Raw genomic sequence first — 26174 nt, forward strand, 5'->3', positions numbered from 1 at the left:
TGATATACACCAAAGGAGTAATTGTCACAAACTTCAGAGATCAAGGGATCATTAATTAACTCACATGCGTTGTTATTCAGTTCATAATTTGGCATTTAGTTTCGTCTAAGCCTGTATGAATTTTCAGGAAAAAAGACGTTCATACCTGTCTGTTAGAACTTTGAACAACAGACATTGCTTTCACAAATATACCAGAGGATCGGTCATATTTCATATACTTGATTTCCACAGAGTTGTAGATAAATCTTGTTATTTTCAGAATCATATGAACATAAAATTTCCCCTCTTTCCTGGAATGGGTGTATTCTTAATGTGTATTTATCACATGAGTAAAAAATAAATGGGTCTTTAGGAGCCTTGTAAGTCATACTATAAACATATACTATTAAGCAATAAAGACAAAGTCATCTCTGACATGAATTTTACTCCTCAGAACAAACTGCATTCTCAGTGAGCAACAAGAATAACAGTAATGGTTTCTTTTGAATCATATTTATGATTCAAAACAATGGGTAAGCATATGGACATTTTACATACCTATTCCAGGTAGGACCATCAAACCAATCCAATTTATCAAGGACTCTGCTGTGCGCTGAATTTCTCTTGTAGAAACAAAACAGATGCCATATCACCACAGAAAGCTGAAAATCAAACAAATAAAGAAGAGGTAAGTTAATCTAAGTCACAATAAACTTTGAAGGAGGATACTTGGATCACTAAACCGTGAGAGAGCATTTTATTTATTTTTTTCCCATTTTACTGAGAAACAATTAACGTACATGACTGTATTAAGTGTAAGGTGTACAGCATAATGATTCAGCTTACACATATTGTGAAATGATTACTGCTATAAGTTTAGTTAGCATCAATCATCTCATATAGATACCATAAAAACAAAACAAAAAAGAAAAGAAAAATAATTTCTTTCTCCTTGTGATGAGAACTAGGAAATTTGTACCTTTTAAAAAATATATTTATTTATTCATGAGAGACACACAGAGAGAGGCAGAGGCACAGGCAGAAGGAGAAGCAGGCTCCCCAAAGGAAGTCTGATGTAGGACTCGATCCCAGGACCCTGGGATCATGCCCTGAGCAGAAAGCAGATGCTCCACCACTGAGCCACCCAGGTGTCCCAAGTTTGTACATTTTGATCACCCTTCTCCTATTCCTCCAGAGATGGCATTTTAATTAAATGAGAAATTTTACAAGTAGAGATTTATGCCAGCATTTTCCAGATACTCATCAAGAAACTCTTATCTTCTACAATACCTGTTCATATCCTATCAGGATGAATGAGTGATCCACAGCAGCTACTGAGATCTACTTACAAAATGAGTTTGTGAAGCCTACCTTTCCACACAAACATCACATCTTGTGATCTCTGTCCTAGTCACATGTCCTCAGTCTGAAATTTCCAACAATTAGGAGTGTTTTATTAGCTTTCCCTCTTACTATGTACACGTGATGCATATATATTTGTGTTATTTACAGGAAGCCAAGTATTGAGTTTCCTTCATTAGTTTTATAGCAAATAAGCAAAGAACCACTTAGTTAATACAATTTTTAAAGATTTATCTATTCATGAGAGACTCACAGAGAGAGGCAGAGTCACAGGCAGAGGGAGAAGCAGGCTCCATCCAGGGAACCCGATGCGGGACTCGATCCCAGGACCGCAGGACCCCTTCCCGAGCCAAAGGCAGACACCCAACCACTGACTCACCCAGGCATCCCCCTAATTAGTACAATTTATTTCATGGCAACTAGTATTTGACATTCATTCATCATTTTGATCAACATTTACTGAGCAAATAACATGAACCAGGCATTGAGTTGAGAACTGAGTAAGACCTGGTCCTGCCTTCAAACAGCTGGAGTCCGGTCAAATGGAAGAGCACACTGGATAAAGATCATCCCAATAGGGGCAACTAACTGCCCCACCATGGAACAGAGAGGGCACAGAGGTGGGCCCTGCCAAGCAGGAGGTCTCTGAGTCCTGAGTGTTGAGTAGTAAGAAGCAGACAGACAAAGGGACATGGGGGTGGAGGGGAGGAGGAAGATATTCAAGCAGTATATTCAAATGCAGGAAGCTGTGAGGAAGAATGGCATGTTCTGAAAGCTGCCTTAAAGGGTGTACAATAGAGTGAGAAAAATAGAACCTACACAAACAAATGGCAGCATATCTTTTTACAGATTTTAATTCTTGGAAATGAGCCTCATTGTACTAACAAAAACCCCTACCCCAATAATTGTAGAGAATTTGAACCCTGTTCCGAGATCCTGTATGCATGTAATCTCACCCTGGCGTTGCAATCTCTCTGTAAGGCAGGATAGTGCGACTTGACCCCGCACCATGCACTAGGGGAGATCGTAGTTGAGGGGCTTGCCCAAACCAAAAAGTGAGTCGTGTAGACCAAGGCTGAAGCCAGGGCCAGTCCTCCTTTGGCCACAGGGAGAGGCTCACAAGGCCAGGATTCACAAGGAAGAGCATGTAAATGATGAACATGGCATCGCCATTCTGGTCACCCTCCCATTTCACATCAAGAGCTTTTCCTATTGTATGCTACAAAGTGGGCTCTGGGCACAACGACACTGTCTCTGGTGTCACCACTTCTGCTCCCAGCTTCATGAATGCAGGTGTGGGGCAGAAACACAAGTTTGGGATTCTAGGTGCACGTTGCTTCATCTGGTCAGTTTGGATATTTTCCTTCCCTTTCTTTTTTATTTTTAAGATTTTATTTATTTATTCATGAGAGAGAGAGAGGCAGAGACACAGGCAGAGGAAGAAGCAGCCTCCCTGTGGGGAGCCGGATACAGGATTCAATCCCAGGGCCCTAGGATCATGACCTGAGCCAAAGTCAGACACTCGATCACTGAGCCACCCAGGCATCCCGAGTTTCGGTATTTTCAATGCCAGATGTCTCTACAGCCACACTGCAAGAGGGGTGGCTGCTGCATACTGCTAAGTCACAATGGAAACGTCAGGCATTTTGTCTATACCCCGCTGTGGTCCTCCAATTCCTTCTGTGGACTTAATTGTTACAGAGGAGCCTCTCCCAGGCTTGGTGGGTTTTCACCTCAGAAATTGTCAGTACTTGAATAACTTTGCTGGTCCCATGTGTGGATGAAGGGCTTTGATGTTTTTAAGAAGTTAGAATTGTTGCATCTACTGAGATGGGAAAAGAGGCCAGCTCATTTGTAACATCTAAAAATGGGGAGAGTGGGCCTGGAGATGACGGAAAGTGGGTTTAGCAATGCAAAAATGAAGAAAGCTTGTATGTGACACATAAAGAGAAGGCTTATGTAAGAAATAAAAAATCAAAAGGAGCCCGTAGCATTCTCCAGACAGATAAGAAATGCAGTTGCTGAGGCTGGAAAAGCTTGCAAAAAACTGTTTCCCTTCTTCTCCCCCCTCCCCCATTTCTCTTTATAAAATCCCAAGTGAAACTACTTAAAATACATCTTAGTTCAATTTCTCATCATGAAGGTGAGAGACTGGAAAATCTTCTGGTAGTCCCCAAATTGCCTTGCCCTTATGGAAGAGGATAGAAATTTATATTTTCAATGCTTTCCAATTGACAAATTATATGCCTGTTAATAGGCTTTCTCATACCTTACAATGTATCAGGAATTATTATGGCTTTAAAGAAGAATATTTGCTTTGAAAGACAGTTCCTGTTACAAAGGCCCTCAAGATGGAAACTAATTCCAGGCAACCACTAAGCAATAATACCTGGAAAACAGACACTAGATGTAAGACAGACAAAATTCAAATGACAGCATCACCCAGAATGCAGCGTCTAGCAATTATATTATCTTTCGACTGTACTTGTGACTACAGAAAGAAGCTTGTTCTTGGCTGGGATGCAACAGATAGAAGGTTAAGCTAAAGTATTACCCAAAATCAACAGAAAGAGGCAAATAAATCAAAACATCTCTGAGAAACCTAATGGAAGAAAACTCGGACAAGAGACATTTAATAGACAAATTGGACCATACACAAAATCTTAAGGTAAGTAATTTATGGAAAGACATTTATGTTGAATGTGTTACCAATTTGTTTGTGAGAACACTTAGTTAGTTCATGGGGTCCAACAGATTTGACCTCAGGGCTCTGCAATATAACTGAGCACTTGATGGCAAGACGGAGATCAGTTCTCTAGAAAATGTTGACAATGAGCCCCCCATGGATTATGACAAGCAGGTTCTATGAAATTATGTACCAAGAGAACTTGAGTGAATAATCTGTGTGAGAAGTCAGAGGCAGGAGGGTTGGTAGAGAGATGAGGAAGGCAGAGACAGAAGGAAGAAGAAGTAACCTTCCCCTGTGTGCCACTAACACATGAGGCATCAATCAATTCATTGAATCATTTTAACAATTTTAAGAAGCAGGCCTCACTGCCACTAGTTCATAAATGAAGAAATTATCATTATTTATTTTTTTTGAGAGGTTGATACACAACAAGAAGTGGCCTGAGCTGGAATTTGAAACCTATACTTGTCTGATATTTAAGTGGTTTCCTTGATTCAGCCTCACTAATAATAAGTCTTATGAAAAGTAATATGTAAACTTTTAAAATCCAAATCGCAATTAAAGAAATGCAAATAAATAAAAAAGTGAAACAGATTACATTAACTAAAATTATAAATCATAAGATATAAATGCAGGTGAGACAATCGGGAAAACAACTGATAAACTCATGTATTTCTGGTGGTACTATAGACATGTACAGCCCATTAAACCCCCAATCTGACCTATACCATATTAAGAATCCCCAGATATATTCATACCCTTGGATTTAGTAATCTCACAAATTATCCCAAGGGAATAATGAAAAATTAGAAAATGGCATACTTAGGAAAATGTTCTTTACAGCCTAATTCATTATAGTGGATAACAGAAGCAATCCAATAGGGGAGGATCTAAGAAAATGTTTCTATATTAACTCCACAGTATATTAAGTAGCCAATAAAGTAATAAACAAGTCATAATACAGAGAATGATAAAGAAAGCTGTTTATAAAATTGTATGTTCAGATTATAAGTAGGAACAAAGTATACATGTGAGTAAATACTAGCTGGTGACCACAAAAGAGATAATAGGGGTGCTAGGGTAGAGTAGTTATGAACACATTTAAGAACCTTAATCCCCTTCTCACCATGTAATTTAAAATTGTACTCATTTAAAGTACCCACTGAATTAAAATACAGGCCTACAAATACAATATAGTCAGAGTTTGTGTTCACATGGTTAAATGGTTTCCAGCATCTACAATATTATTTTGTCACATAATTAACCATTTGATAGTGGAGGAAGGGGGAAGGAGAGACACTTTGTATGATGCGAGGATAAAATACATCTATTTTAATATAATGACGAAAAGCAAGTATTTTTATATTATGATAGTCCATGGAAAATAAGATTACAATAGGAAGATCTGTTGACATAATTGCCAGTGTATATGATTTTAAATGGCTCTATGACCAACAGTCTTTTCCACTATGTATTACAGTTTTCATCTCTTCACATTCCCTCCATCCCATTTTCTAAAGCTCAAGAAAATAGCTCTGCTGCAGAATTCTCCCACTCCTCTGTTTTCTGTTCTAAGACATCACTCAAGTCTCCAACAAGGTCTTTTCCATCTCTGGGAAGACATTTTGTCTTCGGCCAGGCAAGAAGGAGGAGCATTTGAAGAAACAAAACTAGTCTTTGGCCGCTTGCTCCTGACTCATGTAGGACTAAGGGAGAGCCAGCAAGTGTGTATCATCTGTGTCATCTGGTGTCACATTCCTCTCTGCCCACTCTTGGTCTTACTCTTGGTTTTAGGCAGTCAATCTCTAGCATTTGTTGCTCCGTAACACTCCCTGTCTTCTAGAAGTGAGATCAAAGTAGAGAAACTTTTTGGAAAGCAAAGGTGCTTCCTAAATTTATAAGTCTTACAAATCACTAGAAATTTACAAGCCACATCTCTGCCCTTCTTCCTGCCTTGTATTTAGTGGAAAGAGATGTGCCTTCAATACATTTGGGAACAGATAAAAGGGTTTGTATCTCCAGACATAATTTTTTCTATCTGCTCTGATCTATGGGGCAGGGCTCCTTATCCATCTGTGTGCTCCCGGTTTTCCTGACATTATAGTTAAATCCACCACAGGGTAGGTATGCCGTCTGCCCTTTTTTTTGGCCTGCTATGATTGGGCAGACATCTCTGTTGAATGCATCTTGCCTCCTCCTGCTGCTGATGAGGCCTTTTCTGGGTGTGATTCCAACATCCCCAGTGAGCCCAGTGCTGCAGCCCTTGGTAGAAGTACCCTGACCCACATGATGGCACCCCAGCTGCAGCGCCAAGTTCTCCAGCCATCTCGAGGTCCTATCTCTGCCACACAAGGACCTAACTTCCAAGGCTTTCCTTTGGCCTAGCAGGCTGAACTGCTGATTTCATTATGATGTTGTAGAAGGGCTGTGTGTGCAACAGCTCCCTGGCTTGGTGTATGCCTCATTTTCACTGACACACCTCTCCTTCTCTGGGCTCAAACTCCAAGAGAGAAAGTTGGCAGGCACACATTCTACAGCTTCACTTTCCTACCTCCCACTGTCATTCCTGTTTGGCAGAATTCCTCAGGCTCAGGAAAGGAGCATGCTTTCCTTTCTCTTTCTCAGCATCATATTCTCATACTATCAGAGAGTAGGCCTAGGGTTAATAAGTTGAGGGGTTTTTTTCCCCCAGACAATATGACTTGAATTTTCTGGGCTTGGCTCTTGATAAACTAAAAAAGAAACAGAAAATCTTCAAAAAATAACCTGAACTTCTATTTATAGCCATGGCAGAGTAGCAAGGGTGGAGTGTAACCTACATTGCTTGTACCTCACGACCCCCAAAAAAGGTACCTTAGAAGACTGCACAAGATAAACTAAATAACTGTTCTCAGGAACAGACAACAAGTAGTGCATGCAGGACTGTAATGATTGAGAGACAGGAAACCAGTAAGTCAAGAAAATCCAACACCTGGGCTTTTTGTTTGGAAGAGATTTCTGGAAAGTGGGAAGAGGAAGTGGGCAGAGCACGGCTGCCTCACTGAGTTGAGAAAGTGATGATCCGAGTTTGAGGAGTCCAGTAAACCTATGAATAAGCTGCTCAACAATGTGAGTTATCAGGAAATGCAAAATAAAACCTCAATTAGAAGTCATCACATGCCCATAAGAATGGCTCACATCAAAATGACTGCCTGTACTCATGTTGGCAAAGACAAGATATAAAGCAGCTCCCGTATGCTGCTGATAGGAATGTAAAGTGGTACAACCACTTCAGAAAACAATTTTGCAGTGTACTATGTAGTTAAACATATATTTGTACATAGCTGAGCAATTATACTCCGTTAGTTTCTAAAGAGATATAAAAACATTTATCTATATAGAAATTTAGAAAAAAATTTTTTAAAGACTTTATTTATTTGACACAGACACACAGAGCACAAGCAGGGGGAGTGTCAGGCAGAGGGACAGGGAGAAGCAGGTCTCTGCAGAGCAAGGAGGCTGATACAAAGGTTCGATCCCAGGACCTGAGCCAAAGGCATACGCTTAAGCAACTGAGCCACCCAGACTACCCCCAAATTTCTTTTAGAGAGAGAGAAAGAGAGCATACAAATGGGGTGGGTGGGGGGCAGAGGGAACATGATAGAATCCCAAACAGATTTCCCACTGAGCAGGGAGCACGACATGGGACTTGATCCCAGGACCTGGTGCCCCAAATATGTTTAATTTCATCCAAATATATACTTAAAATGGGTTCTTGTTGTTATGTATACATTATACCTCAAATTAGTTGATTAAAATAAAACCTTAACTGGTTTCTTAATTCTTTCATAATATCAGAGATAATCTCTTAAAATTAAATATTTTATTTAAAAATAATTTTATTATTCAAATATTAAGCTAGGGACATCGGGAAATACATGTATCTTGCATTTGTTTTAAAATAATACAGTGTCTGTGGCACCTGGGTGTTTGAGTGGTTGAGTGTCTGCCTTCACCTCAGGTCATGATTCCGGGATCCTGGGATCGAGTCCCACTTCAGGGTCCCTGCAGGGAGCCTGCTTCTCCCTCTGCCTGTATCCCTGCCTTTCTCTCTGTGTCTCTCATGAATAAATATATAAAATCTTAAAAAAAAATAATCCAGTGTCTGTGGGAAAAGAGGGCCATAAAGAAAAAACCAGCTGTCTGAGTGCTGCCAATTACTGAAGCTAGGGGGTGAGTACAGGGGTTTATCATGCTCTTCTGTCTACTTTTGAATAAGTGTACAATTTTTATTTAAAACAGTTTAAATATCTAACAGGTTGCATTTTTAAAATTAAGATATCATTAATAGATCTGTTACCATGAGATATATGTTTTAACCCTCTCCTCTCCATATCCTTATCCCTGGGTTGTGTGGCGAAGTCTTTCTGTGCCTTCCTTAAATTTTCATTGCTGTCCTTCACTTTTCTCTTGTTATCTTTTAGCTACCAGCGGCTCTCATATGAGAATCAATGTGTGTCACACCTGATAATCAGACCTGAATAATGAGGGGAAATTGGTTAAATCTGAGTCTAGTTCGTGATATTAAACAATAATGCATTTCAATGCAGTCTGGCCTGTGGAAGAGAGGAAAAAACAGAGCAAGGTGTAGGAAACACCCACTTTATCACATGAAGTTGAGTAAAGTCCACTTTAACAAGTTGATTGAAACAAACAGAACCAAGAAACTAGTTCCACATAATGAACACCAAGGAAGAAACAGTACAAACATTTTTCAAAGGGAAAGGAAATTTGGGTTTCATTATTTTCATCCTACCTCTCCCTTTTAAGGCATTAGAATTCTTGCTAACTTTGGGGAAAGTTGGCTGCAGGCTCACAGTCACATGAGTGGGGTTTGGGTCCAGAAGTACTGAGCCCCTTCCTGATGAACACGTGCATGAACAGGCTCTGTGCTGGCAAAGCCTCTGAGATTTTCCAGTGAGATTGAAGCTAAGGATGAAATCAGTCAGAATAGAAATTGATGAACAATGAACAATGTAGAAGGTAGTGTTCAACGATGTATGCGGGATGCCCTTTAGAGAAATTAATGTCCCTTTCAATTTCTTGGTATTGTATAAAATGGAATATGGCATTTCCTCCTTGATCCTATTATTGCTAGAACTACCCGTTCTTTCTGTGAATAAGACCCCAAACTGTTTTTCTAATAAGCAAGAATGGACAAAAAAACAAACCAAAACAAAACCATGTACTAATTTCCACCAAAGAACATAAGCTTCTGCAATCACACTCTGATGTGATAAATTAGAATTCTGTTTTCCAAAAACCAACACATTATGGATGAACTGGGAATTGTTCTGAATGTTAAGCTAGAACAATAAAACACCAGGATGTTTAAGAGTGCAGGCAGTACAGAAACAAAACTTAATCCCATTATTGTGGAGCTCTAATTTTCCTGTAGGCACAATTTTTTAAAAATTTTAACTTTATCTCCTTGTAAAACAATTCACTTTAATAGTAGGAGACCTTAAATAACTCCAAAAGAAAGAATATGACTACATAGAATAAGGGTCAGAAAAACTTTTAGAACAGAGACATATTACATCTTTCTTTTCCAAGATGTTCTGTATTTAATTATTCCAAAGGACTTCAAGCAGAGAGTATGATACACGAGGGATCTAACGTCTCTGTGGGATATAAAGAAGTAGAAATCATCGTCCTTGCCTTTGGGAAGCTTACATGATCTTTTGGGCAAAAAGATAACCATGTTATCAGAAAAATGACAGAAAGTTACATATATGCACACACACATATGTATGGTGTGGATCTATCTAGCTATCCACCTACCCATCCATCTATCTATCCATCCATCCACCCACCCACCCATCCATAATGTGGTGCTCAGTGTTATTGGCAGTGAGTCCTATAGCGCCATGGGAAAGGTTTACATTCATAAAAGATAAATTGAAAAAGAAGGAAATGCTTTACAGGAGATAAGCTAGATCTTAAATTCTGAGTGTAATTCAGAAGTGCTTCAAGGAAGGGGTGGACAATAAAAACAAAGCCTAAGAATCAAGATGATATACTGTGGGATCAAGGGGGAAATAACACTGAACTGAGTTATAGGAAATTAGGTTGGAGCCAGAGTGGGGAAAGCCTTAAAAACTGTTCATTAGGAATTTGTGTTTTATCCTGAGAGCAAAGCAGAGTCACTGAATGTTTTGAGTAGAAGGCTGATGTGATAGAGATCTTTAAGTGAAAGAGATCTATAAGTAATGCTGACTAGATACAAAAAGCCAGGGACTAAGCAAGCAGAGGTCAAATCAAATTTGGAAAGTATGTCCTTAAGTGATGAATGAAGAAAATTTTTAAGTAGTAGCAAACTCCCAATAAAATTAGGTGCTTCGAGTCTGAACATATTTCTGAATTTCAAAGCAATTCAACACAAAACACTGACTCCATACCTCTTGGAGTTGTGGGAGAAAGACAATAGGTTTTGTACCAGAGTTATAAAGCTACAGGAACACAGAGAAGGATGGGCTCAGTTCTCATCAGGCTGGATGAGGCAGTGGGAGATTTGTTGGATCCTGCAGAGTGGGGTAGAGTTCTGACAGGACAACATGGAAGATAAGAGGGTTCAGGCTCTGAGGTACACAAGAAAATGTCCAGAGGCTGTGGCAGAGAACATGCCAGGTAGCATGCCTAGCCCACCTATACTTATGGAAGGTGGCACATGCAAAAGGAAAGAATAAAAAGATGCTTCTTTGAGTAAAATCCCCCTTGAGCTGCAGTCTCCTCAAGGAGCTCTACGTTTTTATGACTTGGATTCACACTGAAGACATGTCAAAAAGTTGAATGATAGTCAATCTGTAATGGAGAGTTGAAACAGAGTCATGGTGGGGATCAGTCACACTGGGGATGGTGAGAAAGAATGAGGCCCTTGGTAGGACCTGGGGGGCCTCATCAAGAGTCTAGGCACACAGTGACGGAAGCAGATGCTGTGCCAGGACTGGAATAGGAGGGACAAGTGACAAAGAACCTCATGAAGAACACGGTTGACTGGACTTTGGTAGTACAAGATCACTTTTGATCACTGCGGCATCAATTTCAAAGACATCCATCTCAAGTTAACATACTGCTTCTGTGGGACACAGCTGCTAATAAAACCACCAGATAAGGAACCAGCCTTCTCCCATGCATGAAGTTCCCCTTCTAGAAAACCCTGGGTAACCGAGGGAACCAACAGCTTCAGCAATCTCACTCTTCCCTTCCTAAACCCTAAGTCCTGCTCTCTCTCATGTTTTAAACTGGTCACTAGTGAACCTATTAGTAACCCCTGGGGACCCCACCCTTGGACTCCTAGAAAGGGGAAACCTAGGTCATGCTCCTTCTTCCTATCTATGACCTCTCTATGTGGCCCTTGGGTGTGGCTAACACTTTTCAGAACTGTGAGAAATACATCTTCTTCCTCAAAGTCCCCTGATGGTGGTTGCTGAGATGTGTTTTGAAACTAGAAGAACCACAAGGGCCGGTTGAGCCCCAACACTGTCTCCGATTGGGGAAACGTCAGTGGGGGCCTCACTGCAGGTAGGATGGACTCAGGCAGAGATCAACACAGAACTTCTCAACTGACTGGATATAAAAGAGAAAGGAGATGATTCACATATTTTGATCAGGCCAAGTTACCAGGAGAACAGCAATTCCTTGGAGATAAAAAGGAGAAGGAAATGCATGTGTGTGTGTGTGTGTGTGTGTGTGTGTGTGTAAATTTCAAGAGAAAATGTTAAGTAGTTCTGTGTTTCAGAGGGGCTAATTTTGATGGGAGGGTGACTCATTGGGCCATTTAAACAGTAACACAGAAATTAAGCCTTGAAGAGATAGTTTTTTTTTTTTTTTTAAAGATTTAATGTATTTATTCATGAAAGACACAGAGAGAGAGACAGAAACACAGGCAGAGGGAGAAGCAGGCTCCATGCAGGGAGCCTGATGTGGGACTCGATTCTGGGTCTCCTGGATCAGGCCCTGGGCTGAAGGCGGCGCTAGACTGCTGAGCCACCTGGGCTGCCCGAAAGGATAGTTTAAAGATTAAAATATGAAGACAAACTATCCGCCCAACAGCTATGAGAGTTATGTGAGCAGAGGCACACAGACTAGGAAGAAAAGAGTGTAAGACAGGAGAGGGAGACTCAGTCTTAGGGAATAACTATTTTAGGAGGCAGGAGGTGGAAAAGAAGCTGCTAGCCAAAACCCAGGAACCAACTAGAGAAAGTGAAAAAACATAGATTCTCAGATATTACTGATGGCAATGTAAAAAAATTGGTAACAATTGCCTCAAATTCTAAAAAGTTTCCGAGGAGAAAAGCCAGGAAACAAAAGCCAGATTAGGTTAGGGTAGACAAGGATTCACTGCAAGTCTTTATGACCAATATTTTGAGACGATGAAGGAGAAGCCAAATGACAGTGACTAAAGATGAGAGGGGACTGGGGAGGGTAGGTGACACTACTGAGTCTCAACAGTGACAGGGAAGCAGGGAAATGCATGTTTGCTGGAGACAGCACCAGGCACACAGTGGGGCACTCAAGACTTTTATTTTATTTATTTTTTTAAACATTTTATTTACTTATGGGAAAGAGAGAGAAAGAGAGGGAATGTGTGGGGGAGGGGCAGAGGGAGAAGCAGATGCCCCGCTGCGCAGGGAGTCTGATGCAGGTCTCTACCCCAGGACCCTGAGATCATGACCTGGGTTGAAATCAGACACTTAACTGACTGAGCCACCCAAGCACCCTGGGCACTCAAGTCTTTTAGAATGAGTGAAAAGAAGAGAGGGAGGTGAGGTCAGCAAACATTTAAAATTATTTTTATTTTTAATGTTTACATTAAAAAATAAGGATAAGAAATCAGTATTAGGTTAATAACTAGGGGAAATATTGAAGACCAGAAAGAGAAAGAAGAGTCCGGATAGAAAAGAGGATGTCTTAGTTGCAGGGATGCTTCTCCAGCAACAGAGGGTGGGCTGAGAGAGGGGTGGAATAGGGACAGATGGCGTTAAAGATGCCTGGAGGGCACAGGTGTGAGCTCTGGGTTTCTCACAAAGCAGGTGATGGGTATTCTAAGAGAATTAGGTTAGAAGGGCAGTGTATAGGTTTAGGGGTGAAGAGTGAAGGAGAACTGGCAAAGCCACTGTGAGGAGTAAACTCGGATGTTCAGAAAGGTAAGCAGGAGGCATGCTGACAAGCCAGGAAGACCCAGATTTACGATGGGCTTTGTCTGCAAGGTTTGTGGGAGTTTCCAATAATGTCTTGAGACACTGAATCAAGAGAAAAACTCCAATGAGAGTGACAGCCCCGGGAGCCCCGGGGTGGCCCTGAGTGAGCTGGCCGAGGCCTGTGCAGTCTGAAGGGAAGTCCCAGAGTAGTCTCCACTGGAGACTCTGAGGAACAAAAGGACCCACAATTCACGAGGACGATTCTGAAGATAAGGTGTGTGGGAGCACAAAATAAATTCTGAAAACAGTACTGGTTCCTTCGCCAAGGGGGCAAGGGAAATTTCTTTCTCCCTCTCACAGAATAAAAAATGAACATGTTTGGAAAGTATTTGGATATACATAAAAGGCCCGATTTGTTCTTAAGGAAGCAAAAACCAGTGTGCTTGTGATTTTCATTGTACAGCACAAAGAACAGGGCCACACAGAAGCAAGAATTTAAAACATGCTTTTGATACTATGCAATCGGTGATAGATAAAGCATGGAATAAAAGCTACTTTCCTTCCCAAACTCTGATATCCTTGTAAGTGTGCTTTTACAAAAGTCAAAGTTCTCGTGGTGATCTGTATTTAAAGAGGAGCGAAGACAAAGGAAGAGAAAAAGAGGTGAGATTGAAAGCCCTGATGAAGCAAACAAGACAAACACTCCTCAGCTCCAACCTGATAGATAACCCAGCACCAAACAGCCCTGGTGACTAAATTAAGACCTTCTGCTTCCCAAGCACATTAATCCACAAGAGATATTTAACAGAAGAAGAAGAAGAAGAAGAAGAAGAAGAAGAAGAAGAAGAAGAAGAAGAAGAAGAAGAAGAAGGAGGAGGAGGAGGAGGAGGAGGAGGAGGAGGAGGAGGAGGAGGAAGAGGAGGAGGAGGAGGAGGAGGAGGAGGAGGAGAAGAAGAAGAAGAAGAAGAAGAAGAAGAAGAAGAAGAAGAAGAGGGAGGAGGAGGAGGAGGAGGAGGAGGGAAGAAGTAGGAGAGGAGGAAGAGAAGGAGGTAGGAGGAGAAGGAGGGGGAGGAGGGTAAAAAGGGGAGGAGGAAGAAGGAGTAGGGGAAGGAAGGAAGAGGGGTAAGATGGGATGGGAGAAGACCAACCAAGCAACATAAAAACAAAATCACCAGATAAATACTCCTGTTTTGTATTAACATCAACTGCAGAAAATGATTAACTTGAGTCAGTCTAAAATTGGACTTGTATTTATTGGGCATCTCTCCTGAGCAAGGCAGAGCCACATCAACACAATCTTTATGTTCACAGGTTCCTTCAAATATTTGGCAAAAACTAGGACTGATATTGTTTTAAGGTGTCATTCAGTTCTGCTGCTCTAAGAAAAAAAATCAAGACACTGACTATTTTACCCAAACTTGAAAACGTAGCTACTACATCCAGTCAGGAATGGTGAAAAACATTCTGACAAAAATCCTTTTGCCATCCACATCTTTTGGGTTAATTTCATTATGTCTCATGGTTGAACACTTTCAATTTTTTTTTTATTTTTCTTATTTATGATAGTCACAGAGAGAGAGAGAGAGAGAGAGGCAGAGACACAGGCAGAGGGAGAAGCAGGCTCCATGCACCGGGAGCCCGACGTGGGATTCGATCCCAGGTCTCCAGGATCGCGCCCCGGGCCAAAAGCAGGCGCTAAACCGCTGCGCCACCCACAGATCCCTGGTTGAACACTTTCATAAAGCATCCTGTAACTATAATGTACAACCATTTCAGAAAGTAGACATACCACAGCAAACACACTTCCTACTCCTTGATGGCTGTGGCTGAAGGACCATTCCCTCTTATGGGAGACAGCCTTACAATCATGCCCAGAATTCTGAGTTGGCTTTTCAATCAGCCAGCAATTAGGTATTGATTTTGTAATATTCTCTAAAACAGTGGCTTTCAAACTATTTTGACTTTCTTATCCACAATACAATATATATACTTTCCTGTCCAACCCTGTGCACCGCTTTGCATCCCTGCCTACACATCTAAGGCTGCAAAAATGTTTCTTGAAACAGTAATTATTTTCATAATGAGTGTTGTGCTTTGATTATTTTCTGTCCAATCTTTTAAGTTAACAGAACTTATTCTTTAGGGTAGTTTTAGATTTGCAGAAAAGCTGAACAGAAACCATACAGAATTTCTACATACATCCCTTTCCTTCCTCCCACCTCCCCCGAGTCTCACTAATTACAAACCTCTTGCCTTGGTGTGGCACATTTGCTAAAATTAACAAAAAATATTGACACGTCTTTATTAACTAAAGTCTGTAGTGTACATTAGGGTTCACACTTCATGTTGTACATGCTTTGGCTTTTGACAAATATATAATGACATGTATCCACCATGACATTATCATAGAAGTGCTTCACTGCCCTGAAAATCCCCTGTACTCTATCTGTTCATCACTCACTCTTTCCCTCCCCCAGAATCCCTGGCAACCACTGATCACTTTCCTGTCTCCATAGCTTTACTCTTTCTAAAATGTCATATACTTGGAATCCCACAGAATGTAGCTTTTCAGACTGGCTTCTCTCACATAGCACTATCCATGTAAGTAGGGTTCCTCCATGTCTTTTAGAGCTCATTGTTTTCATTGGTGGGTAATATTACATTGTATGGAGATACCATAGCTTGATGTTATTGTGTTCTATTTCATTCAGATAATCGGGTTGTAAATTAGGTAAATGACAAACTGATTTCAGAACCTAACAAGGGGTCATCTAGTTTTAAGATTATTGCTTAAAATGCAACATTAGGTTTTTGCTAGACACAAAGGGCAAGACAGCTTGGTCCCTATCTTAGAAGCTTAGATATTATTGGGAAAGAAAAGTCTGCATAGGTGAGGTGTTCAGTAATAAAAGGGTAAGAACAAAACAAAGGCTAACAATAAAACAGAAGACAAATAAAAGAGCAATAAAAATGTAGGAATTCTTTAGCACAGAATATGAAGAACTGACAAGTGTTATAATATAAATTATGTAAAGGAGCTTTTGAGAGAGGGGCAAGACAGTAGAATAGTAGGGGTCCTCAACTCACCTGGCCCCATAAACTTACCTAGATGATTTTCAAAACATCCTGAACACCTATGAATTTGACCTGAGATTCAAGAGAGAACAGCTTGAACACTACAAAGAGAAAAGTTTTCTCTTCTAACAAGGTAAGAAGACAAAAAAATAAAAAAATAAAGTGGGGGTGGGAAACTGTGACTACCAGAGCTAAAGTGGAGCAGCGAGAGCTTCCGGGCAGGAAAGCCCAGCCCTGGAGAAGCGGGAACTTTAAAAACCCACTACAGTTTTCCCTGATGGAAAAGTGCTTAGCAGGGAAATCAGGGAGAATCTTAGGAGGGGCAGTGAAGCCTCCAGAGTCCCAGAGTCGATAAGAGGAGGGGCACCTGGTGGAAAGCTCACCACAAACCCCAGGCCGATATTAGTAAAAGGCTGGAGCACTGCAGCCCTTGGAGCATTTGGGAGAAGCCAGTGGGTTATGCGGGACAGCTCCGGAGCTGCCTTGACCCCAGAGTTGGCAACGGACAGAGGTGGCTGTCCTCTGTTCCCTTTGGAAGAGGTAGTCCTGGGGAGTGCTGGTCAAGCAGTACAGAGCCTCGGATCCCAGGGCACCCAAAGTGGACAAAGGCAGTGATCCTCCATGTCCCCTGGGACAGGCAGAGGTGGGGAGGGCACAGGAAAGTGAGAACTCTCCTGCCACTAGGCGCCCTGTGGGTTATACAGATCAGTGCACTTGTGCCTGCCCCAGGAGTCTAGGCCAATTTGGACTGGGAGACTGCGGTTAGTTACTCGCAGGGAGCTCGACTCCAGAGCTAGAAATCTGGCTGCTGCCATTGTTTTTCCTCCTTTTTTCACCTTGTGCCTGGAAGAGGCGGGGCTGCCAGGGAACAAAGGCCTCACGGGGTAAACAGCTCACACTGAGCCCTACACCTGGTGGGTATTATGCTGAATGAAGTAAGTCAATCGGAGAAGGACAACCATCATATGGTTTCACTCAAATGGGGAATATAAGAAATAGTGAAAGGGATTATAAGGGAAAGGAGTGGAACTGAGTGGGAAAATTAGAGAAGGAGACAAACCACGAGAGACTCCTAGCTCTGGGAAACGAACAAAGGGTTGTGCAAGGGGAGGTGGGCAGGGGATTGGGGTTACTGGGTGATGGGCACTGAGGAGGGCACTTGATGGGATGAGCACTGGGTGTTATACTATAGGTTGGCAAATTGAACTTAAATAAAAACAAAACAATAACAAATGAAACAACAAAAAAAAAGCTTTCTATCAGTCACTGATCATGGGACCTTGGTATGTCACTTTAATATTACTTAGATTACTCATCTGTAAAATCTATAGAATAATAATATCTATCCCATTGGATACTTATGGGTAGTGAATCAAATCATGCACCCATAGAGGTAAGAAAAGGACCTGGCACATAATAACAAACATTTATTATTATTATTATTATTATTATTATTATTATTATTAACCACTTTATCTTTGGTGCCTGCTTGAAATATAGTAAAATGTTAGTAGGTATTTAGATCTATTTATTTATTTATATAAGAGAGAGGGAGCAAGTGGGGAGGGGTGTAGAGGGAGGAGAGGGATAATCCTTAAGCAGACTTCCCACTGAGGCAGGGCTTGATCCCAGGATCCTGAGATCATGACCTGAGCTGAAATCAAAATTTGGCTGCTTCATGGACTAAGCTACCCAAACACCCTTTCAATAGATATTTTTTAAAGCACTGAAGGAGGGGCACCTGAGTGCCTCAGTGGTTGGGTGTCTGCCTTTGGCTCAGAGCATGATCCAGGGGTTCTGGGATCCTGTCCTGCGTCGGGTTCCCCACAGGGAGCCTGCTTCTCTCTGTCTCTGCCTCTCTGTGCCTGCCTCTGTCTGTCCCTCTGTCTCTGCCTCTCTGTGCCTCCCATGAATAAATAAATAAAATCTTTAAAAAAATTGAAGGATTCCAATTTTCATAACCTTAATTTTTGGAGAAGCCAAGATGTGAGCCTCAAAGAATCTATGTAGTTGTTGAATGTAGAGAGGAAGCGGGGTGTAACAATCTGAAGAGATAGCATTAGCCGAGGCTGAGAGGTAGAAAAGTAAAGGTACCATTCAGAGGATAGTGATGCATTACTTTAAAGGCCATTAGAAGTCAGGATTGAGAAACTGACACTGGACTGCCTTCTAGAGATGCTAATGACCTTTGCCAATGACATATATTTGAGCTTCCTCTTTCAAATGGCTGTAAGGATGGCTTCAGTTAGCTAGGCAGAGAGAACTAACTCCCGGCGCCCTCAGACACCCACTCCATGAGCTGATTTCACTACTCCCCACCTTGGGGCAGTACTAGCTATGTACTCTCCTTGGGTGGATTGGAGAAGATACACTCACTTTCTGTGACTTTCTGTGTTCTGTGGCTCAGGGGAGGGACCCTGGCTCAGAAAGTCTACCTAGTTTCCATTATCGCACCCATTTGCCCTATGTGACTGTTTCAAATTTAAATTAAATGCGAAAAATTGAGAATTCATTTCTTCAAGTTACACTAGTCACCTTTCAAGTGTTCAACAGCTGCCAGCGCTGAGTGGCTACTGTGCAGAGATAGGACATTTCTGTCACTGCAGAAAAGTATCTTGAAAGATATAAGATCAAGAGGCAGGAGAGCCACTATGAGAGGGGAGAAATGAGATGGTGAGGGAGAAATGGAGGCAAGTGACAGAGTGTGAAGTTTATCCTGAAACAGGGAGACTAGTAGATCTTTAAGGAAAAGAAAAAGCTCCAGACAAGAGAAAGGCAGGGAAGTTACTACAAATCTTGGGAATGGCAGAAGCACAAGTTTCTGGGAAGGGCAGGAGAAGAGAATGGCAGAGCAGGGGCTTATCTCAAGGTGAAGGAGAGAAGCCCCCTATCCCCAGAGACATAAGGAGCAGATGGCATGTACACAGAGAGTTTCAAATAGAAAATATATAATTTGCACCTGTTAACTTTGAGCAACAAAGGTTAACAAAATGGCAGATGATGGATTTAGAGTGGTCTAGTGTTCCCACAAAATGAATATGGGATCAACATCCTTACCAAAAATGAAAATTGCAAAATTATTTTGAAGAAGCTATGAGGGTGCACAGACACACTGCAGAACTTGGCAACTTTCAGGTGCCAAAAATTTGCACCTTTGTATATCCATTAATCAACCAATCAATTATTATTGATTGGGTCCTGACATACCAGGTATTCTGAGCAAGCTAACAACACAATCAAAAAGTCTGTATTTACAGAAAAAGCTTAGAGAACAGTAATATAAACAGATACTCAAATTATAGAATACAACTTAAAAATGTTATCGCAAACTGGGCATGACAGCACCTAGGCACTTGCATGCACCTCCTGGCTCCTGTCCCTTTGTAGATATTATGAATCTGTCTTGATGTTCCTTTTGGTTGGGCCCAAAGAAGCCTCAGGATGCCCGTCAACACAATACTCATCATTCAATCTACCACTTAGTATGAGAACTAAAACTTATTTGTAAATCTAGTGCAAATAATGTTAGAGTTGTGTGGTGAGTCACACAAAGGAAGCCCGTGGTGAAGCTACAATTTCTTTTACAATAAAAAAACTCATCTCACTACTTGAAATCCAAAGAGTCACTTGGAATAAAAACGTAGATCTCAACAGTTGGTCTCAAACTCTATTAGACATTCAACCTCTAATCTGGGGACTTTCCTTATTTGAGACAACCACAAACACAGCATTTTAAGAATTATAAAGTAATATTAACAAAGGGGCACACACTAGACCACTTAAAAAAATAACTTCAATAACGTCTATTGCATTGTTCTCAGTTTTTCAGTACTTAAGAAATAACACAGCTGTCAGATAAAAAGATAAATCTTGCAATTTCTCTCCGAGGACTGTAGAAGGAAGAATATAGATATATTAGTTATTTAAAGGACAAAGCCACCAAGGGCAGTGGAGACAGATGTTATTTTTAATGGGATTTTTACTTTAAAAGGCAGCCTACGAAAGTGAACTTTTGCTAAGGGCCAATGACTTTTACCTGTCTGTACTTTAAATCACAGAATCAAACTACAGTTAAAATGGCTTTATAGTGAGATTTAGTACCTAAAATATATTTCTGATGGGGGGAGGAGGATGTCAAAGTAAAAAAAGGCAATTAAAGAAGAGGAAGGATTCTCAAATGCCTCTTCTGGTACCAATCTTGATGAATTGTTCACATAAGCTGCTGACTTTTCATTGCTGAATCATCAGTGTCCTTAACTGCTGAGGCTATCTTGTTACCCACTCACCTGACTCCTGAAATTCCCGGATTTTCAGGGGAAAAAAATTGGCAGGATGGTTGGTTGTACCTTGGTATCTCTCAATTTACCTGGAACGTTCCAGATTAAGTGCAATAAACATTGTGGAGTATTGTTCCATTTTCTTCGATATTCTCGCATAAAGTTGGATAATTTTATGACAATAACACAGAGAAATTGAGACATTGGAGGTATTCCATCTTTTGCTCATGTTTCACTGTAAAATGACTGTCTCCAAAATAATTGTATTTGCTAATTATGTCATCACGTAGAATTTTAATGGATTTGAAATGGTATATACAATGTTAATAAAGCACTCATAAAAGTTTGCAAAAATATACCTACTGGCCTTTCTTGTGAAGGATTCTTTTTTGTTCTTAGACCAAGTTTTTTATAGTAGAATATCCTTTCCTTTTTTCCCCCATTTTTTAGAGAGAGAGAGAGAGAGTGGAGAGAGGAGTAAAGGGAGAGAGAGAGAGAATCTTAAGCAGGCTCCATACTTAGCACAAAGCCGGATGTGGGCTTGATCTCATGACCCTGAGGTCATGACCTGAGGCAAAAATCAAGGGTGGAATGCCTGACGGAGCCACCCAGGCACCCTTATATTTTCCTTTTCTTAAAAATTAAAAGCAAAGATTAGTTGCTCTTTACAAATTATTTCATTTTTCAAAACCAAAAATTTCTAATTTCCTATTAGCCTCCTAAGCTATTTTGAAATCCTAAAATTTAACAACCATCACCATAGAAGAAAAGAACTCTGATGTGCACAATCAACAAAACATTTCAAAGGCAATTCAGAAATGAAAAATCAAAATTATAAAAATGAAGTATGATATGTATGCTTAGAAATTTTTAAATAATAGATCTTTTCCCATCATCAGATGAATGATAAAGAAAATGAGGTAAATATATACATATATATATACATATATATATAATGAAATATTATTCAGCCATAAAACAGAACAGTCTTCCCATTGAGGGTAATGTGCTAAGTGAAATAAGACAGGGAAAGACAAATACCACATGTTCTATATGTGTGGAATCTAAAAAAATAAATCTTATTAAAAAAAAAAAAACACAATCCAAAACCAAGTTCATAGATACAGAGAACCAAATTGGTGGTTGTCAGAGGAGGGGGTTGTCAGAAATGGTTGGGGGGGGCCAAACGGTGAAAACTCCTAGTTATAAAATAAGTATATCCTGGGATATAAGGTATAGCATGGTGGCAACAGTTGATAATACTATACTGCATATATGCGTGTTGCTAAGAGAATAAATCTTAAATCTTAAAAGTTCTTAACACAAGAAAACAAAAATTCTTAATTGTGTGTGGTAATGATATTAGTTAGACTTATTGTGCTGATCTCTTACAGTATGGGTAATACTGAATCACTATATTGCATACCTGAAACCGATATAAGTTGTATATCAATTATATCTCAATTTAAAAAATAATAGTTTTTCCAACTCCTGTAAGCAATATTTGTTCATTACAAAGACTGAAAAGAAAAATAAAACATTTTACAAATCACTTACGATACCAGTATTAGTATCACTTACTTTTCTTTGCATTTTCTTAGTATTTACTTTTACAAAAAAAAGGGGGAATGGCATGAAGTCAGTTGTTCCATTTCATATTATTTGGGAAGCCTTTAGAAAGACTGTCCCTGAAGAGACGATATTTTAAGACGACACTAAGACCGTGCCTCTTTTGCAGGTTTTAATGAACTAATTTTGGAGATGAGAAGGCAGGTGGGCATCCAGCTCTGAGTAAGTGGGATGAAGGTGGCTAGTCCTCAGTTTAGAGGATTTACACCAGGAGAGAAAGCTGGCTTGGAGCCATGTGTATGAGGACATCCAAAGTATGTTTAATTTTGGACTCTACGAAAATATCTTGAAACCAAGGCATTCGAAAAGCCTTTGTTAGAAAGACTGGGATAGATGAAAGTATGATTATCTCCCATTCAACAGATGGAAAAAACCAAGTTCAGCCAACAGCCCAGGGGGTCAAAGAAGGGATGAAAGTTTTAGATGCAGTCTTGAGCTCTATTGTTAGATCTTGCAAATTTTGGTAAGAAACAAGAAACAGTTTAACTTTACTTTGCTTGGCCTTTTGGCCTGCAAAAATACTAAGGCAGGCTGACATTTCGGCTACAAATTTTGCAGCTGTGTAATCGCTGGGGTCTGGAAGACCTTACTATACTTGGTTCAGCTCTTGAATGCCTTTTGAGACCAAGACAATAGAACTTATAATTAGCAAACTACCATAAGTCTCAGAGTATGACACATCAAAAGAATTCTTCCTTTTTCTCTTTCCCTACACAGGGACATAAAAATAGAACAAGTAACTAGTATATTCGCACTTCTACTCACACTAACTTTAAAAAATATATCAAGACCTGGAGCTTGGCTAGAGCAATGCTCATTGAGAGGTGAGTGATTTTTATTTTCCTCTAATACTGAGATTTCTTGCTGACAGGGAAGAGTCATGTTCCAAAGGCATCTGCCCCAAACTGTCCTTTTCTTCCATTCACAGTGTTACAAATCCAGGGCCTGATGACTTCTCCTGGGCCACTCAAATACTGATTCAGTCTCCCTACTTCTTCCTGGTTTAAGCCAAATCACATATGGATGCCTTCCCTCATCATGTCAGTTCCCAAATCACAAACAGTGTATGACTAGCCATCACAGAGAAATTAGGAATTGAGCAGTTGAGCTCCTCCAAAATCTGGTTTCCACCTACCTCTACAACTGACTCTTCCTCTCCAGCCCGGTGCAATCTGGAGCTTCCAAAGTCGATTCTTCACCCTTCCTTCACATGCCTCAAGCTTCTCTGGCTCTTTTTTCTCATGCTATTTCCTTCATGAAGATGGCAACTCCCTCTCAAGATTCTATCCATCCCCCAAGGCCAACCATAAAAATCTCTCTCAGAAGCTCCACTGACACCCAACCAGATGCCATCATTACTTTCTCTGATCCTCTTTAGAAACCTTCCTCTATGCCCATTTACTTTTGTCTTGCTCTTTAGGTCAATGTGTCTCTTTTTCTGCTCCTACATAAGATGAAGAGCAAAATGATTAAGGATCCCTTGAAAGTCTAGGTCATTTTTTCAGAAACAAACTTTCTGGGATGTTTCTACAGAGACCTCTGTCTCTGAAAATGGAGCTAACTTCTTGTCCTCCCTATCTGTACCTAGAACCCACCTGCTCTCTTTCTATCAAAAGAGAATGCCATTTCAGTGATTCACTATGAATTGCTAGCAAATGATAGCAATCATTTAGGTAATTCAGCACTTGAAGTTATTCAGCCTCTCTCATCCTAGGAAGATTCTTTCTAATTGTGAAATCTGCTATGCTCCCTACTCCAGATGAGCTCTTTAAACAATGAATAACAGACTACCTAATAAACAATGTCTTATAGACCATTTCTCTTGGTTTCTCACATCTCTGGGCAGACTAATGAGACCATCCCATGATCCTGGGGAGGACAAGGGGGCTCGAAGAGGGTAAGTGACTTGTCCGTAGGAATGTAAGCAGAAAAAACTTTTAGTAGCAGAAGGAGACCCAGAGAAACTATGAGCTCTACTGCCAAGCTTCTGCTAAGTTTAGGACTGGGAAAGTAGAGAGAAAGGTCATGGTGAAACTCTTCTTCCTCACTATTTCCTTTTCCTCCTGCTCATCAGATGGGAAATAATAGAAGTAGCTAAGATTTTTCGAGTGTTTACTAAAGGGCGTGCATTAGACAAATGCTTTACATTTAACAATCTTATTTACAAGAGATGATATTTATGAAGTGTCTGGAACACAATCCTATCTACACTTATATTAAATGCATTTCAGAATGCCTGGCCTTTTTCCTTTGACTTAATACATCAATTCATATAAAATTCCTTAATTTTAGGAGTGCCTGGGTGGCACAGTTGGTTGAGCATCCAACTCTTGGTTTTGGCTTGGATCATGATCCTGGAGTTGGGCTCCATGCTCAGTGCAGAGTTTGCTTGAGATTCTCTCTCCCTCTCCCTCTGTCCCTCCCAATTTTGCTCTCTCTCTCTAAAATAAGTAAATAAACCTTTAAAAAATTCCCTAATTGTAGAGCTTTCAATAATTAAGCATGGTTTTGTATTATATCTGTCTATAAGAAACTAATAGAATGTAATGGCTGTTTTTTCTTTCTTTTTTATTTTTCCCTGAGATGGAGTCCTACAGTATAAGCTACAGAAGTTGCCAACACAGGCTTCATTTGTTCATTTATTCATCCACCATTGTCCAGTAGCTACGATATCCCAGGCACTGTGCTAGGTTTGCCTTTGGATCCTTGTGATTCCATTTGAAAATCAAGACGCATAATATACATACATATATAGGATATATATATATGATATATATACATATATATTTATTTAACAAACTATACTTTAAAGGTTTTATTTATTTGTCAGAGAGAGAGAGAGAGGGAGAGAGCACAAGCAGCGGGAGCGCCAGGCAGAAAGAGAAGCAGAGTGGGCAGGGAGTCTGATGCAGGGAATCCCAGGATCCTGGATCATGACCTGAGCTGAAGGCAGATCTTAACTGACTGAGTCCCCCAGGCATCCCTTTAACACACTGTTTTTATATTATATTCATGATACTACAAAACACAATATTTTAATTAAGTAATTCAGTTTGCTTAGTTTCAACCATTTTGTATACTTGTTCAGATGCTCTGATATAATGTGGTAATTAATGTCACTTCCCAATATAAAATCTCATTACATTAAGGTAGGCTCTGCAGAGATGTGTTCTGAAATCGGCCTCTGTACACACAAAACATCTGCTCACCTTTACTAAAGTGAAAATGAATAAATTTTTATTAAATTTATCAACTTCAAAAGAAAGGCTGGGCCTTGGTCACATTACCAGGCTTCCACTGGCTTCCACTTTGTTAAGAGGTAAGTTTTAAAAGGTTTTGTCTTCAAACAACAAATCACTTCTCTCTCCCCATTTTCATTGCTGCCCAGCAAAGATGTCTCGGACACTCACTCAGTTTCCTTTTCTCTTGTTGTGTGCTGGGAACTTTATGTGCAATTTCTTTCTCATTCTTGTGATATTTGTGTGTGGCTGGAGTATCATCAACTGCATTTTGTACATGGAAACTTAGGCTCACAGAAGTGAAGGGCACAGATGAAATGTATGTAGTAGGCTCAGTTCTACAAACTGTACGGTGTTCTCTGAGTAGTGTCATCTTTCATCACCATGTTACCACAGCAGTGCTGAGGCGGGAAGGGCTAAGTGCTCGGCCTCAGCTGACGTGGACAGTTGTAATGGGTTTGGGGTCCTGGCATGGGAGTCCAGTCTGGCCCAGTCAAGGGCCTCCCACACCAGCGCCTCCCACACCAGCTGTGACAAGGGCCCCACAGCTGAAGTAAGAGGTAAAGCCAGGACACAGAAGTCTATCTGAAAACAGGCCACTGTGGTCAGTTGCTGGGCACATGGCCTGCTTTCTTCTGAGGGGGCCTTCAAACCGCAAATCATTTAAACTGAAGGGAATACAGAACCCTGCTGAAGAAAAAAAAAGTGATAATGATTGGGAACCGCTTCCTTTTCTGAGCAT

The 26174-nt window shown here is 40.5% G+C and overlaps 1 protein-coding gene across 32 annotated transcripts in view; it reads right to left on the minus strand.

The window, feature by feature from the left end:
• The window catches only part of CHRM3 (cholinergic receptor muscarinic 3), a 502174-nt gene that overhangs the window by 244989 nt on the left and 231011 nt on the right, over positions 1–26174 (minus strand). For all 32 annotated transcript variants that reach the window (XM_025448600.3, XM_049108913.1, XM_049108912.1 and 29 more), the window contains one exon: positions 538–641. The gene's annotated coding sequence lies outside the window, so the exon portion shown is untranslated. The remainder of the gene's footprint in view (positions 1–537; positions 642–26174) is intronic.

Source organism: Canis lupus, chromosome 4, assembly GCF_003254725.2.
Source record: "Canis lupus dingo isolate Sandy chromosome 4, ASM325472v2, whole genome shotgun sequence".
NCBI classification, from domain to species: Eukaryota; Metazoa; Chordata; class Mammalia; order Carnivora; family Canidae; genus Canis; species Canis lupus.